This window comes from Protopterus annectens, chromosome 4.part0, assembly GCF_019279795.1.
Source record: "Protopterus annectens isolate FY-2018-M chromosome 4.part0, PAN1.0, whole genome shotgun sequence".
NCBI classification, from domain to species: Eukaryota; Metazoa; Chordata; order Ceratodontiformes; family Protopteridae; genus Protopterus; species Protopterus annectens.
The window spans coordinates 840,928,881-840,945,983 of NC_056733.1; positions in this window are offsets into that span (position 1 = coordinate 840,928,881).

Genomic DNA, 17,103 nt, shown 5'->3' on the forward strand with positions numbered 1-17,103 from the left:
TTGGTATCCCAAAAGGAATAGAATTGCTTTTTCTCATCACATTAGACCATGGGAATTAGGGGGAATTAATTTTCCAGATATAGAGACGATATCAAAGCCTCCATTTTTAAACTAGTTTTAAACTGGGTAAATCCAAATTTCTCTTCTGCTTGAAATCTCTACATATGATTATTTTTTAAATGAAAACAAAATAATAAATAATACATCACACTATATTCACAAAAATAGATTTTGGCATATATTATGCATTAATCTTCAAAATAACATAACAAAACCTACTAATCTATCATATTTAAATAATATTTATAATTTATTCAGATCCTTTATTAACTCAAATCCTGACATAAAAGTATGGTTTGAACTGTTATTACCATTTAATACATCAAAGAAATTTAAAAAGAAAATTCATGATAACACCCTCATTAATTGGGAATCTAATAATCTCATATGTTGGGCCCAATGCATAAATAATCTTAAAACATTAACTAGTCAACAAGTTACAAATTAATTTAATATAATAAATGTAGACAGAGTAAGTCTCCAGAAAATTTTACTCTACTCTAAAAATTTATGCAAAATTATTAATGATTCGTCCTTCAAGTCTAAGCCAAAACTTATAAACTATATTCAAGAACTGATTTATGATAATCATAACTGGCCAAATTCAACATCTAAACTATACAAGATTTTAATAGTCTACAAGGCTAAAATAGATCAAAGCACTTGGAATTTTATATCTAGAGGTTTATCAACAAATCTGTCAAATGATTGTAAAAATAATCTTCTATACTCCATTAAACTAACTTCTAATACACAAACATGACGAATCTTCACCTGGAAATTTTTGCATAGAGCCTTTTATACTCCAAATAAAATAGCTAAATTCAACTCAAATCAAAATGTTATTTGTTGGAGATGCTCTTCAAGCTGTGAAGCGGATTGGTTTCATATATTTTATGATTGTATTAAAACGTTTTGGGAGAAAATTGGCAATTTTCTTCAAACTATTTATAATGATACATTTGTTTTAACAAAGTCTTTAATTTTTTTGAATATAGATGAATTAGTAGTTATGAATAAAAGAGATCAATATCTTTTATGTACTATTCTGGCGGTTGCCAGAAAGTGTATCACAAGGAAGTGGAAATCTGCAACTCCTCCGTGTTTTGAAGACTTTATATTTCTACTTAAGGAGACTGCTCAAAAGGAGATAAAAGTCAAGGAAGAAAGAATGTTCCCCAGAAAATGGTCAGACAACCCCTGGAATAAAATACTTACACTCATAGAAGTAATGCAACTAGACACAATCTCCATCATATGAGTTCAAAGAGATATAGACTTTCGTGGACTTTTTTTTTTTTTCTCTTCTTCTTCTCTGGATTTTTTATTAATTATTATTGTACTGTTTCTCCTTTGGATCACTTGTAAATATTGTAAATAATGTTTTTGTTCCTTTTACTATTATTGAATTGTAATCTAAATTTACTGGTTTTTGATTTCTTCTCAAGAAACAAAATAAAAATTTGTTGAGTAAAAAGATTATGTGTTCTACACATATTTTTCTTCTACACATTATATAAAAGAACAAATATAAATACAATCTTCTGTCACTGTTAAGACATTTATATACACAATTTCATAAGGCAATTTACTCTTGCATTCTTTACACAGCTTAAGTGTTTCTTTCAAATGTGTTATTGTCTACATCTTAAAAGAAGCAAACTACAGACATCACATATTTGAATCCATTTCCTATATCATGGCATCACAACTGGGATTAGAGTTAAAGCATATATTAGATCTTGAATCCTGTTCAAACAGCATCCAATTTCCAGGCAGTAATTAGTGAATAAGGCTGGGAAAAGTCATAAAATAATTGCTTTTTTTTTTTAAATGATTTGCATACTACAGGCAAGTCTCTCACTACAATCTTCTGAATTACTGCTAGATTCAGTTGCTACTTATGAGCCAGACATCTACTTGCTTAAGATATCTGTTCTGAAGGTCTGCTAACCTGGAAGATATATTGTTGATGGTACAAAAATCACACTGGCTTACCAGTCCCAGATCTGGAGTGTTTCTGTGCACATTTGAAAACCATTGGTGCTCTGAGTCCACCTTTTTAGTATACATCATCACACTATATTAATGAGAAATGATTCTGGAAGAAAAGTGTCACAGAATGCTGTGAGGGCTTTGGAAATTGCTTTTATCTCTTTCAAGTTGATTAGAAGAGACCTTTCTTCATGGGCACAGTAGTTCAGTACTGTGAGTTTGCTAAAATCAGTTCCCAAAGCATAACCTGATGAGTCTGTCATTAGTTGTATGATGGTACAAGGAATAACAGCAACTCTTTCTCTAAACTAGATCCTGCCACCAAATTAACTTTGTTTTCACTGATGCCACAAGGAGACTTAATTAGGAGAATTTGTGAATTGATCTGAAAAGCTTTTCAGTACTCAACAAGGTTTCTGCACATGAAGTCTCACACTCACAAGAGAAATAGCAGAATAAACAATGACATGTACCCCACACCATTAAGGTACTGCTTTTTTTATTACTGGCTATATTTAAAGTAAATTCCTGCTTTAGGTATTAAATTTCTTCTTGTTTCTCCTGAGTAAGAGAAACCTTCATCTCTACTGGCTTTAAAAGTCCCATCAAGAAAGTTACCAACTGAGATGGACAAAAAATGATTTACTGGAATTTATAGTGTCTCCCAAAGAACAGACTAAGCCTAAATGGGCAGATCTGCACTACTAGCTAACCTTGACTTTTGCCAGAGTCAAACAGACATCAAAATAAGGATACATGTTGATCAGCTGCTCCATGAAATGAGTGAAGACTAGATCAAAACATTAAATAGTCATGGGGTTGTGGAAAGACCAAAGTGGAAAGTTGCAAACTAGAAGTAAATACAAGCTAACTGGAGCTTCAAATATTGGCCATTAAGTCTTATAGGAGGTTTACTATCAAATGACTGAAGCCCAAAAAGACTGAAAATTCAAAATACTGAATGATGGAATTTGCCCTTCTCCACTGTTGTGTGATCTTGGAGTTGGTACATATAGTTAGCAGGGGGTGTGGGGACACAGCCCCCACATGAGGGGAGCAGAGGGCTTGCCCCTTGCATTAAAATGTATTCAGTATTTTGATTTTCAGTCATTTGATAGTAAACCCTTATAGGAATATGTATGCTTTCTTCTTGTCTAGGCCTGACATCCATCCATATCTCTATATCTATACCTTTTTATGAGAAAAATACAAGTATGTTCATTGCTGCCATCCTATTTTTTTTTTTGGTTTGGACAAATTAATCGAGTCATAATTAATGCAGTACCAGTCTTCAACATTATGTCCTTTCTGAATATCAGAAACTGCCTGAAATACAAATCAGACACTTTTTGATATTGTGGGACCAATTGTGTTATTAGTTCCATAACTGTTTCATAAAGGTTAGTGGAGCTTGAAACTCATGAGGATGGTTATGTGATCTAAAAGCTGCATGTATAATGTGGTATAACTCCATCACTTTGTGAGACTGTCTGCTGAACACACCTGATTGTAGCAATGGTTTAACAGACTGATGAATAACACCAAAGACTGCCTCTCAGAGTTAGCTGTAGGTAGGAAGCATGAAACCTACTTTGATGGTGATATATTCTTCCTCGACAATCAATCTGTACTGCTTCCTTTGAGTTGTTTCTGAAAGGAATTGGCTTTTGATAAAAAGTTTTGCTGGTGAAGAAGTTCTTTGAGAAGTGATGCGGGAGATGGAAGCATACAAAAAAAATTCTTAATTGTTCACCCAGTTTTACACTTTCTTTTCAAGTTGCCTATACCTTTATGTGCATGTTTCACAAATACCGGGTTATCTATTTACTAGGTTTCAGCAGCTACTGGGTAAGATTTAGTGGTCAGCCATGCATGTTTTCAGATCTACTTTGTTTTACTAACACCTAACTGCCCAGCAACAGATATGCAAGAGGTACCCTCCCACTGCTTTAACTGATTGTTGCATAAGTAAATGGAGCAAAGCCAAATTTTCAGTATTTTTCAGGTAGGCTGCACCCTTTCATCCCCAAAGTGGGTGTGTGCCTGCACCCTGATCTCAAAATATACTACCTCCAAAGTTGCAACACATCAGAAAAAAATTACATTATGGATGCAGAAGGCAAGCCCTGTTGTAAAAGAGTTGCAATGTCATCTTTAACATTTGCAGTGATGGTAAACTGGTCTATGATGTACCTCCTGCTGTGACTTTTGGTTTAGTAAAGAATAGTAGACCAATGTCTTTTGCAATACAGCCAGTAAGGCAGAATCTTTAAGAGATACATCTACTACTTCATAAGCACATTTAAGTATGTGCATCCCTACTGTGTATGATGTAGAAGTCAGCCTGTCCAGTCTAGCCTTGATACAGCCATCTAGTACTGTAAAACCTGAATATACATTTACATGTGGTTAGTTACTGAACTCTGATATCTGTTCACATGTGTTAGTTATTTTATAGACCTTTATGACTTATGGTCAGTTTACTACAAATGCATAATTTCTTGCTAAATCTAACAGTCATGATTCTTTGCAGGAGGACAAGTAATCAAGAGGAAAACACTGTCTTGTAAGTTTTACTTACTTGTAACAGTAGACGTTAGTAGAAAATACTGCCTTACTGGCATATGAGTAGAAGTGCCCTACTACTCTCCAAATGACAGTCTGTCAAAGCTTAGAACTCCTCCCACTGCCTGTCTGTTAGAATGATGAACCAGTCACCTGACAGAACCAGGAAAACCCTACACACTCACATAGAGGGCCCTTTTAGTTTTCTAGGGTCCATCAGGAAAAGCAGATGAGAACACAAGCCTTGCGAGCACCTACTATTCCATACCAAATGCCAAACACACACACACACACACACACACACACACACACACACACACACACACACACACACACACACACACACACACACACACACACACACACACAAAGGTTGCTGAGCAAAAACACAACAGCAAGTTCAACAACTAACTACATACACTCAGCAAAAGCAGGATGGTGGGAGGTCACTGCCAGTAAAGCAGTGTGTTCTATGAACATCTACTGTTACCCATAGGTGGAAGTTTAATTACAGTGCTATGTTCAACAAATACACTGCCTTACTGGCATATGGGTGGATTCCCAAAGCTTACCCATCCTGGGAGAAGGAAGGATAGGTATCGAGAAGCTCCTGGAGAACAGCTCTCATGAAACCTGTACTGGATCTAAAAAAGCATCCAGTTTGCAGTGCTTCATGAAGGTAAAGACAGAGGACCAAGTTGCTGCCTCTAGAATACTTCTACAGTCCACTCCTTTCCAAAATGTCACTGAAGAGGAAAAGACTCTGGTAAACAGTGCCTTTAGCTTGCCTGGATTTGCCTCGCCATGGACGGTGTAATCAAAAATAATACCAGAGAACAACCATAGGATAATAGGATCATAGGATCAGAGGAGGTTAGTAGGCTATTGACCCCAATATCATTTCAAGCCTAGCCATTTCATCCCAATGTAATACCATAGATACTCTAGTCAATGCCCAGTATTGTATTTATTCATGACTGCCCATGTTCAGAAGGGTTGTGGGAACTATCCCTGGTAAGAATTTACGGTGCCCCATCCACTCGTCCAAGTTCCTTTTGAACCGTGCCATAGAAATGCTCTGCTTCACATGAATTGGCAGCATATTCCAAAGACACAGCAGTCGCTGGGAGACAAATTTGTCCCTACAGCATGTCCTATTCAAGTCACAGGCCATATTTAGGTCCCTGGAATGGGTAGCTCTAGTCCCGTTTGATTTATGGATGTGCAGCAAATTCATTAGATTTGGGTCGGAGATTGCTCTCTAAGCCAGGCATAAGTCTCCCCTAAGAAGTGTATACAATACTGAGTATAGTGACAGGGACTTTAGTCAGTCTGTGTAAGGCACGTGCTGGAGTTGCTTGATCTTCTTAGTTAGAAACCTCTTAGGTCTCTCGAATTGCTGCAGGTGCTTTGTACAGTACATACTGAAAGAGGCATTATACTCAATTATGAGCCTGATTAATAATGAATATAGAGGGGTTATAACCTCCTTTGCTGTAGAGACGATACCTTTGCTAATCAAGTGTGCGACATAGAAAGCCTTCCTTACTACAGTATACACATGGTGGTCAAAGTTAAGGTCCCATGCTACTTGTGATCCCAGATCTCTTACCACTTTGTAGGTATATAGGTATTGTAAATTTGATAGTGTGAGGGGACATTGTTTTTACTGAAGGGAATCATGATGCATTTGTTTGCATTCAGTTTGGGAGTAAGCCACCAGTCGTTGGTCTGCATAAGACCTTCGTGAAGTATACTGATATCATTTGGGGATTCAATAATTGCGCTCATTTTGCAGTTGTCTACACACTTGGTCAGTCACAGCCCCTTAATTTTGGCTTGAACTTCTAAGAAGTATATACCAAGCAGTAGGGGGCCCAGCACTGACCCTTGTGGCACCCCGCTGGTGACAGGTTTGCTAATTGATATGGAGTCACCCACTTTGATAGTGTGTAACTGGTTTGTGAGCCAGTTGGCAACCCATATTACAACAAAGGGGTTTACATTCAGTTTGCTAAGTTTATTGGTAATGCCTGAGTGTGGGATTGTGTCAAAGGCCTTTGCCAATTTGAGGTATGCTGTGTGCACTGATTTGCCCTTGTCAATGGCCCTGATCACATTTTTGAAGAAATCCACCAGGTTCAGCAGGCAGTATCTGCTCTTGATGAAGCTGAATTGGGTTGCATCCAGGGTTTGGAGGTTGCCTATGTCTTTATTTATAAGGTCCATGATGATACAATCCATGGCTTTACAGAAGAGGCTGGTCAGACTTAAGGTCTATAATTCCCTGGGTCTGTTGCTAAGCCACCTTTGTGGAAGGGAATAACTGTTGCTGTTCTCCATTCTGCAGGAACAATGCCAGTGGTTAGGAAGTGATTGAATACAGTATTTAATGGTGATGCTAGTTCATGTTTTAGTTTGTTTAGAAGACAGCCTGGGATGCCGTCTGGTCCAATAGAGGCTGTGTTTTTCACATTAGATAAGGCTTTAATGACCTGCTCTTTGGATATGTATGGTGGGGGAGTTGAGGCAAGGTTTGGGATAAGTTTGGAGGGGATATGGGAGTGAAATTTTCACCAAATCTGTCCGCTAACAGGTTTGCTATCTCTGCGGGATCAATGTGTACGTGATCCTGTTAGTCACTAGTTCGGCACATGCTTGGGTCCTACCTTTTAAGCTACATACGTACCTGTAAAAGGCCTTATGATTATCCTTGGCTGTGACTGCTAAGTGTTTCTCAAAGTTACCCTTAGTAGATTTAACATGTCTTATTTGCCTGTTGGAGGCTGTGGAGGGTGCTTTTCCATTGTTGTGGCCTTGCCTTAGTTTTCTAAGATAACAACTTTTTGCATTTGTTGTAAAGTTTTTTGATGCTGGATGTCCACCAGGGCAGCTTTTTTTTACTTGGGGCTCTTACTTTGAGTCTGTCTAGAACAGCCGAGTCTATACATTTATACAAGTGATTGTATATGCCTTTAGTGTAAGCTTTAGTGTGGTTACCACTTCCAACTGGGGATGGGGCTTGGAATGCATTTACACCTTCCCTAAGAGGGTACAGTTTGCTTTGATGAAGTTTTTTAGTCTGACTTCACCCTTTGTGAGTTCTGGTGTTAGTGCCTGTTCGAAGGTGACTGATTTGTGGTCAGATCTAACTAATGAGGGTCTGACAGTTGTGGTGGTGGTGTATCAGTTTGTCATGTTAGTGAGGACTAGATCTAGTATGTTTGTTCCTATTGTTGGGGTTTGAATCCAGGGCATTTGAGTTAACAAAGTCAAGGAACTTTTGCGCTAGTGAGTTAGGAATAGAGTAGGTTTCCCAGCTGATGATGGGATAATTGAAATCTCCCATGACCACAGTGTTTGGCAATATTTGGATTGACTCCAGTTTGGTCAAGTAGGCCTCATGTGCATCATGATTCATGGAAGACGATCTATAACTAGCTATGACTTGAATGGGGGTCTTACCCACTTTCAAGAAATGCTTAGACTGTTCTTTGCCCCAGAAAAGGAAATTAAAAGCCTTTTGGCCTTTGTAAAAGGCTTTGTTCTGTCAGGGTATTACCTGAGCTCCCTATGCACATCCAAGGAATAAAGTAACATCTATCCCTAATTCTGAAGTTATGAAAATAACACAGAGATTAAAAGACTGATAAAAAGTGAAGACTAAAGCCACTTTTGGCCTGAAAAAAGGATAAAGGCTTAACACAATCCTATCCCTGTGGAACTCAGATAAGGTTGGTCTACCATGAGATCTTGTAGCTCAAGAACTCACATTGCAGATGTCAGAGTAATAAGCAAAACAGTTCTCCACATTAAGAATTTAAGATCAGCACAAGCTGCCAGTTCAAAAGGTGGTAAAGTCAAGTTTTCATGAAAATAGTTGAGATCCCATGAAGGAAGAATTTGCTTATGAGGGGGTGTCATCTACAATATTTCTTTGATGAACTCTTTTATTACCAAAAAAGAAGAAAGAAAGAAAGAAAGAAAGAAAGAAAGAAAGAAAGAAAGAAAGAAAGGGATTCACTGGCAGACAAGAAAAGATAGCCACTAAATTCACCTTAATGGATGCATATGATAAGCAATTCTGAAGCAGATCACACCAAAATTTCAAGACCAGAGCGATATTAACCACAATGGTCCCAATGTTTCTATTTAAGCACCACTTAGAAAACTTCATCGACTTGTAAACATAAGATTTTCTAATAGCAGGTCTTCTGGCTGCACATCCTCAAGAAAAAAGTACCTAAATGGAGCCAAAATAGAATAGTCCATGCTGTCAATAGACATTTCCCCAAAGCAGGGTGCATCAGTCACCCTCTTCGACTGTGTGAGCAGGTGCAGCATGTGAGGAGGTCTGTGGTAATTGCCTGTGGCCAATACCATTTACATGTAGAACCAAGACTGATTGGGCCAATAGGGAGTCACCACAATAATCTTTGGCATTTCTCTTTAAACTTTCAGAAGTACCCTGTGAATCAGTGGAAAGGATAGAAGCATATACAGGAACATTCTTGTCTCAGGGAATGAGAGTGCTTCTGCCCTCCAAGCAATGCTGCAATGATGCCTGGAACATAATTTCTCTAGCTGTCTGTTTTGGGAACAGGCAAAGAGATCTATGAGAGGTATTCCCCACATCTGGACTAGATCCTGAAACACCACTGCATTGAGCTTCCACTCGTGCAGGACTGCCCATGATCTGCTTAGTATGTTACCATAATGTTTTGCTCTGACAGGATGTATGATGCCTGAAGAGACAAAGAGGAGTGAGAAGCTTACCTCCTGGCTATCACTACCAAGCAGCATAAGGGGTATGACCTTGTACCCCTAGATTTTTGAGATACCACATCACTGTAGTTATCTCCATAACCACCAGAAGAAAATACAGTGCCCAGAGATGGTGATATACTTTCAAGGAATGAAACACTGCCAACATCTCCTTGATATAACATGCTTCCATGCATTCTTGGGTCCCCAAGTGGCTAGCACTTGCATCTCTTTTGACACAGCTTCCCAGGTGAAGTCAGATAAAATCTGTCAGGACAGATTATACTGGCATTGGAGGAGAAATAGGAAGCTCTGAATTGATACTCAATCACCACTGCAATTCTCATCTGATGAACGGCAGCACCAGCAACTGGGATTCTAAGGAGTCAAGGTGCTGTGACCAACAATTTTGGACATACCACAGAATCTTTCTAATGTGAAAATGGACTAGTGGTAAAATGAGAATCACTTCAAAAAATTCTGGGGATTCTCTCACCAAGGAGGCATTCCTCTGTGAGTATTCCAGAAACACCATCTGGTATGACAGGAGCTTTTCTTCAGGCAAAAAAGCCAGACTTTTGTTGAAGTAGATAAAGCATCCCAGAGAGGTAAGTCTTTGCTATGGTATCAAACATGATTTTAAGCAGTTTGACTTAAACCCTAGATTGGAGAGTCCAAATGAGACCCTCTGTAGTGATTGCACAGACCTGGACAGAGACTCTGTATAGATTAGCAGTTTGTCCAAGTACAGTAGGTAGAGTGTACACTCTAAATTGGCCATAGGTGTGAGTGTGTGTGCGAGTGTGTGGTACAAATGAATTTCCATGGCAGGGCTAGCCACCCTGTGATGTAAACCTTGGATCAAGCTGATTGTCACTGATGAAGTGACACTCCAACCCCATGTGCAAAATGAGAAAAGGGGTTGAGGATGGATGGATGGATGGATGGATGGATGGATGGATGGATGGATGGATGGATGGATGCATGGATGGATGGATGGATGGATGGATGCATGGATGGATGGATGGATGGATGGATGGATGGATGGATGATTGGATGGATGGATGGATGGATGGAAAGAAACTGAATGCCCAGAGTCTTTCAGTGGCCCATTAACAGAGCAAGGCATTTGTTAAGCACTCACATTGCAGTGGATAACGGAGCAGACAAAATAAATCTCAGATATACCCTGAAGCAATGGGCAATGGAGATATGAAGGAAGACCAGGGTCACCATGAAGCAGTGGTCCAAAAACAGAAGAATCACTGTCTGTGACACCTTGACAAATGTATTAAAAAAAAGAAAGGTTCCCCCCACTGCTTACTACGACTGCACTTATTGACTAACCAAGAAAATACTAGAGAAGAAACCTCTTGTTCCTTCCAAAGAAGAGACTGTTTCTAAGACCCCTGAGTCCAGCATTTGCTGCAGAATAGGAGGGAATAACAAAGACTGGTCCAATAAATGAGGGGGAGTCCCCTGAGCAAAGTTGGAATATTTTTCCACTTCACTTTTATATGAAACCCCTGCCAAATATGTTTGAACCCATTTGTCAGAAACAACTGACAACCAGGCTGCCGTATTTAGTGTTAACTGAAGAGATGAGGCACATGACAGGGAATTTGATAAAAGTAGGTGCCATGCCTCAGCACACTCATAAGGTGGAAGAGGGTTATCCCTTCTAGGAAAGGAATTCTTGTTAGGCTTGGCAGCGTTGTCATCCTGCTGTTACCTTTTATTGCTCTGGATTTTGTTTGGCTGGGACGTCTGGTGGTTAGGACACCAAAAATGGCCTTGTCCAAAGGAGGAGAATTGTGAAATATAAAAAAAAGTTTGATACTTCTTGCATCAAATTACCTCTGTCATCCCAGTGTTTAAAGATCTGATTAGTTGATAAACCACAACAACACTCAAGAGGAGCACTCATAATCTAATTTTTTAACTCATCAGAAAAATTCTGGAAGTGTAACCCAGTATACGTCCTAATCACCCATAACAATGCTGCATTTATAGAAAAAGTATCAGCCCCTTCCAAGGCACTTTTTAGAGCATGTTGTGACAGCTGAGAAACATTGGAAACAATATATTTTACATATAGGAAACAATATCTTTAGCATAAACATTTTGCTTTGCAGGCACAGATGCAGCAAAATCATCTAAACTGTACATGCATCTCAACACAAACTTCCAGATAAAACACTGGTAGTTAAACACTTAAAAAGCTACCATATTGTTCTGTGTCAGCTTCTTTCCATGAGGTTGTAGCCACTTGCATAGTTAATCTAGAGGAACTGGGTAAAAAGAAGGCATAGTCTTCTAATTAGCAGACATCACTGGGGACCCAAAGCAGGGTGCACAGACAAGAGGGCTTGGTGACCAGGTGAGGCTGAACTCTAAATTTCATAAACTCTTCCTTAGTCAAAGCCTCAATGAGCAAAGGAGAGCTACAAGCTTTCTAGAAGACATCCCATAATGCTGGGATAAAGGGAGGACAAAGAAAACACCTGTTTGGGTCCATTTATCTGTTTGTCATCAGAGGAAACCAATTGATCAGGCACAGTCAACTCAGAGTTCCCAGACACAGCATCCCCTTCAAAAAGAGAATCTTTAGAAGACTGACTGGGAGTAGAAGTGCCAGCATTACTATAACCTCTGGGCACACCCATTAACCAAGTGCCTGAGACATGGATATATCCAAATCCACTATATGCACTACACAAGTGGGAGAACCATCTGGGTAAACGTATCAATACTGGCAACAGATTCTGCAGCCTTGACTTCCCTGAACCTAAAGAGTTTGGTTCTTCCAAACCTGAAACAGGCAATGGAATAACCCCAGAGGATGTGTCTGACCCTTGTGTCACACATAGTTGTGATAATATGACGATACCAGCAGAGCTGGAGGTAACAGAAAACAAGTTGTCCCATAGCCTCCCCAAAGCTAAGTCTACATTTTTTTTATTTATTCCTTTGTTGTTGTTTTTTTAAGTGCAAATGGTGGTGTTGATGGTGGGGGAACCATGCCCGAATCCATCAAATCAGGGGGCAAAAACTAGCCAGATCAATATCAAGTACTTGTTGCATGGTCAGCCCAGTATAAAATGGAGAAAATCATACAAAGTTCCCTTTAAACAGCAAACTCAGGCTTTATATATATATATATATATATATATATATATATATATATATATATATATATATATATATATAGGGGAAACTGCAATGAATAATGTACTGTGCTGTGGAAAACAGACAGCAATTTTAGTAACCAAGCATTAAGAACAATAAATACATCACTCACGCCCCCAACAGAAGTAAAAAAAAGGCTATTTTTAGCCTAACATAAATAGAAACAGTTTATAATAGCTGTAGACCAGAAATTAAGTACAATATTAAGTAAAATTCCTGTAAGAAATGCCACATAAAAAAATTATCCCAAAATTGTGATTTAAAGGAGAAATTTGTTTAAAAAGTTGTAAATATACTCAATCCCATCAAATAAGAATTAGTACAAATCTTAGACAAGGAATTAAATATAAACTTAAAAAAAGTCCTGTCACAAATGTTTTACAAACAAAATGACATCCAAATCATGATTTAAATGAAACAAAAGATGTTTAAAATTCTGTAAATATGCACAAAGACCTCAAATAATCATAGCCCCAAAGAAATAACTGAAAAAGAAAACAGCATGTTCTCCTTCCAAATCTTTCAAAAGAAGCTTTTAATCAACAGAAATTGCAGCAAATAACCTGAAGTTCTGGCAGCACGAAACAATGAGAGGAACTGCACTAAAATAACCGTAGTGCATCAACTCAGACAAGCAAAAATAGCCATAAAACACTTTAAATTGTTTAAAAAACTCAGAAAGAGCTTAAAATAAACAGTATAATTCTTATTCTTTAAGATAAAGTACACAAAAATATATACATATTTTACATAAGAAAAAAATAGGCAAATCAGCAGCATACACTATTCAAGCACTGATAGAAAAAGGCAGAGAGAGGAAATAAAACCCCGAAGGAGTTACTTACTTAAGCTCCGCAGCTTGATATAAGACAGAAGTAATAGCCCAGAAGATCTTTCTATGAATGTGGCACACGAAAACTGGAAGGGTCCTAGTTGTGAGTGTGAAGGCCTGTCCTGGTCCTCCTGCCAGGTGATAGGTCCTTCTCACTCACTGATAGGCAGTGGGAGGAGTTCTGAGTTTTGACAGACTGCCAGATGGAGGGTAACAGACCAACAATACCCATATGACAATAAGGCAGCATGTTTGTTGAACATCTGTGTTTTTCATTATGAAGAGGAAAACAGAGACTATTACTAGTTCGGCGTTTTGATTAATGTGCAGGACTGCTCTGCCAGTATGTACCCTAACAAGGAGTCTGAGTATCTGGGAACTGGTAATTTGTCTGCATAACATTCCTATATATTTAAACAAATTAAATGATTGACCACCTCTTGTCCTAAATGTTATAATTTTCAAATGTCTAATTCTGGGGAAAACAAGATTCACAGAAGACCAGCAAAAATATTCTATTATATAATTCAGTCTTTCTATAAATGTAATGATGACTGAGTAAGAACATAAGGAGTGGGATAATGTAGTCTGTGATCTCAGCCTGTTTCTGGGGAAAATTTGTTTGAGAGTTGGAGAACTTTTCTTCCTTCTTAGAAGATATTGGAGGTGACCTTTTCATTTTTCTTATTTGTTGAGGTACCTTCATAGGTACCAGCAAAGGTGTCTGTCTTGTTTGTTTTTAACATAAATTGAAGTTGGTTGGGAAGTAGGGTTGATCATAGTTACTGCTGAGACATGGTGGCCTCCTCTATGAATTTAAAACATTCCCTTGAAAAGAACTTGTAGATTATTATCTGACTACGGAAAGAAATCTGAGCAGACAAAAAGCTGCATTGGTGTTATTGACAAACTTACTTTTTTTTTCAAAACAGGTTTATTGTTTTAACATATAAGAGAAATATCATAACAATTTTATACAAGTAATTAAAAATAGGTATTATTATAATATTCAACAAAACAACTAAAGTATTTACAAAGACATCCACTACAATCAGATCAATTAATTAAACTAAAATACCATGCTATTGAAATTAACATTTTTTTAACAAATTTTGTAAATTATCCCATACAATAAAATAAGATGTTTTTCTATTTGTTCTAGTCCTAATTGTGTTTATTTCCATATGGCACACTATATTCATAACATTTTTAAATTCATTGAACGAAGGAGGTGTATCTGAAATCCAATTTCTAGTTATTATTTTCCTAGCCACTGCTAGAATAGACCATAACAAGGGAAGCTTAACCTTTTTAACATTTTGAGGTACAGGTGTGTTGAATAATATAAGAGATTTAGAAATGATGAAATTATCTGTAAAAAGAGCCTGCAAAAATTCATTAATTGACTTCCAGTATTCTTTCAATTTTATACAGTCATAAAACATATGAGCCCAGTCAGCATTAATTTCTACATTACATCTCTTACATAGATTATCTTTATTATTTATTTTATTCATCATCAAAGGTGTATAAAAAGATCTATGTAAAAATTTCCATGTATAAAGTCTCAAGACAATGGAAGACGTAGTTCTATAAGCAGATTCCAATATATATTGTTTATCTTGTTGATTTGGTGGGTCCCCATTAATAGAAGTGAAATAATTCCAGTATGAATCTACACTGTAAAAAGTTTCTTGTCTGATAACTTTATGTATGTATGAAAGTTTACCTTTATCAGAAACTTTATGTTGTAAATTTAATATCAAGTAATCAATCAGTGTTGGAATAGATTCTTTAACAGTTATAGACATTAAATCTATTTTATTAATGAGATGTTATCTAAAGGTCTGAACCTCTAACCAGCAAGTTTCTCTTAGATCAAATTCTTGTTTTAAGAAATCTAGATTTTTAACTTTATTATCAGATATCAACTGATACCAGTACTTTAGATCATTATCTATAGCTAAATGAGTTCCTTCAGAAGTAGATGACAAAAGCATACCCTGAGTATACATTATAGGAAATACAATAAAATTCCATTCCCTATACTTAGGGTGCATGAATATAAAGTTACAATAACTAATAATAATATTTAATGGGTAACAAACCATATGTTTAGGTGTAATAGGTGAAGTACAAAATTCCTTTAGTAACCATAACATGGAGTTATTTACAATCATATTTTATGTGTTAAGGAGATTTTCATGAAGTGTATACTAATTAGCTCCCAATAATCTTTCCATTTTGTGACATATGACTGATCTATTAATAAAGTAATAACTTTTACAATAGAAGAGATAGTATATAAATTAAAGTATGGAAAAGAAATACCCCCTTGAGACCAGCTATTAGTATGTTTCTTTAATGTAATCCTAGGTCTCTTAGGTGCCCATAAGAAATTTAACATTAGTGTGTTCAGTTTCTTGATAATTATTTTTGTAGGTGGAAGTATTATTGATTGTATTAAGTATAAAATCTTGGGGAATATTATCATTTTAATAATTGTAAGTCTCTCCTCCATAGTAAAAACATATTATTCCAGGCATTAAAAAGATTTTGTATATTAAGAAAACAGGTATTATAATTATTATATATAATAGATTTAATATCTTTAGATAGTATTATACCTAAATAAGTTATCTGACCTGAATTGGGTACATATTTAGTAAAATCACTAATGAGAATATTTTTTCGTGTATATATAGGTAGTATTTTAGTTTTTCTTCATTGAATATTAAACCAGAAATACTTTTAAAATTCATCATGTTATCAAATAGAGACTGTATAGAAGAATTAGATCCTGCTGATGTAATTAGAACATCATCTGCAAAAGTTGAATTTTGGATGTTGTATTTTCATCTATTTCAAAACCCTCTATGTCAGTACTGTTTCTGATCAAATTAGCCCAAGGCTCCATTACTAAAGTGAATAATAGTGGAGAAAGTGGACATCCTTGTTTTGTACCTTTAAGAATGGGTATTTTTGTGAAACATATGTTCCTACCTTAATATAAGCCAACGTTCCTTTGTATAAATGTTCAATTAGATTTACAAATGCATCCGAGAAGTTTGTGCACTTCATTAAGGTAAACAGATAGTCCCAACTTACTGAATCAAATGCTGAACTTATATCAAGACTAATAAGTGTTAAATCTTTCTTTTTCCTATTTGCAAAATCTATTAATGTTAAAGTTCTTCTTATATTATCAAAAGTATTTCTATTTACAATTAAGCCTGTCTGATCTATATCTATAATGCCTGGTATGATTGTCTTCAATCTATCAGCAAAGATATTCATAAACATTTTATAATCAACATTAAGTAATGAGATGGGCCGATATGAAGAACATCTAGTTGGATCTTTATTAGGTTTTAAAATTGGCGAAATAAATGTATATTGCCAAGATGGGGGTTATTAACTCAGTTTGGGCCAAAATAAAAACCTTATGTATTAATGGATGTGTAGTTTTAGGAAGGATTTTATATATCTCTGGTATAATACCATCATTACCCGGTGCTTTGTTTGATTTAAGCTTATTTATTTGTGTAATAACTTCTGTATATGAAATACTCTTGTCCAATAGTTTAATCTGTTGTTTATTAAGCTTTTTATTCATATTTGTGGTTATAAACTCCTTTATTTTATCTTTAGGTTCCATGTTAATATTATTATGGTTAATTTTGTGAAAGTGATTTCCA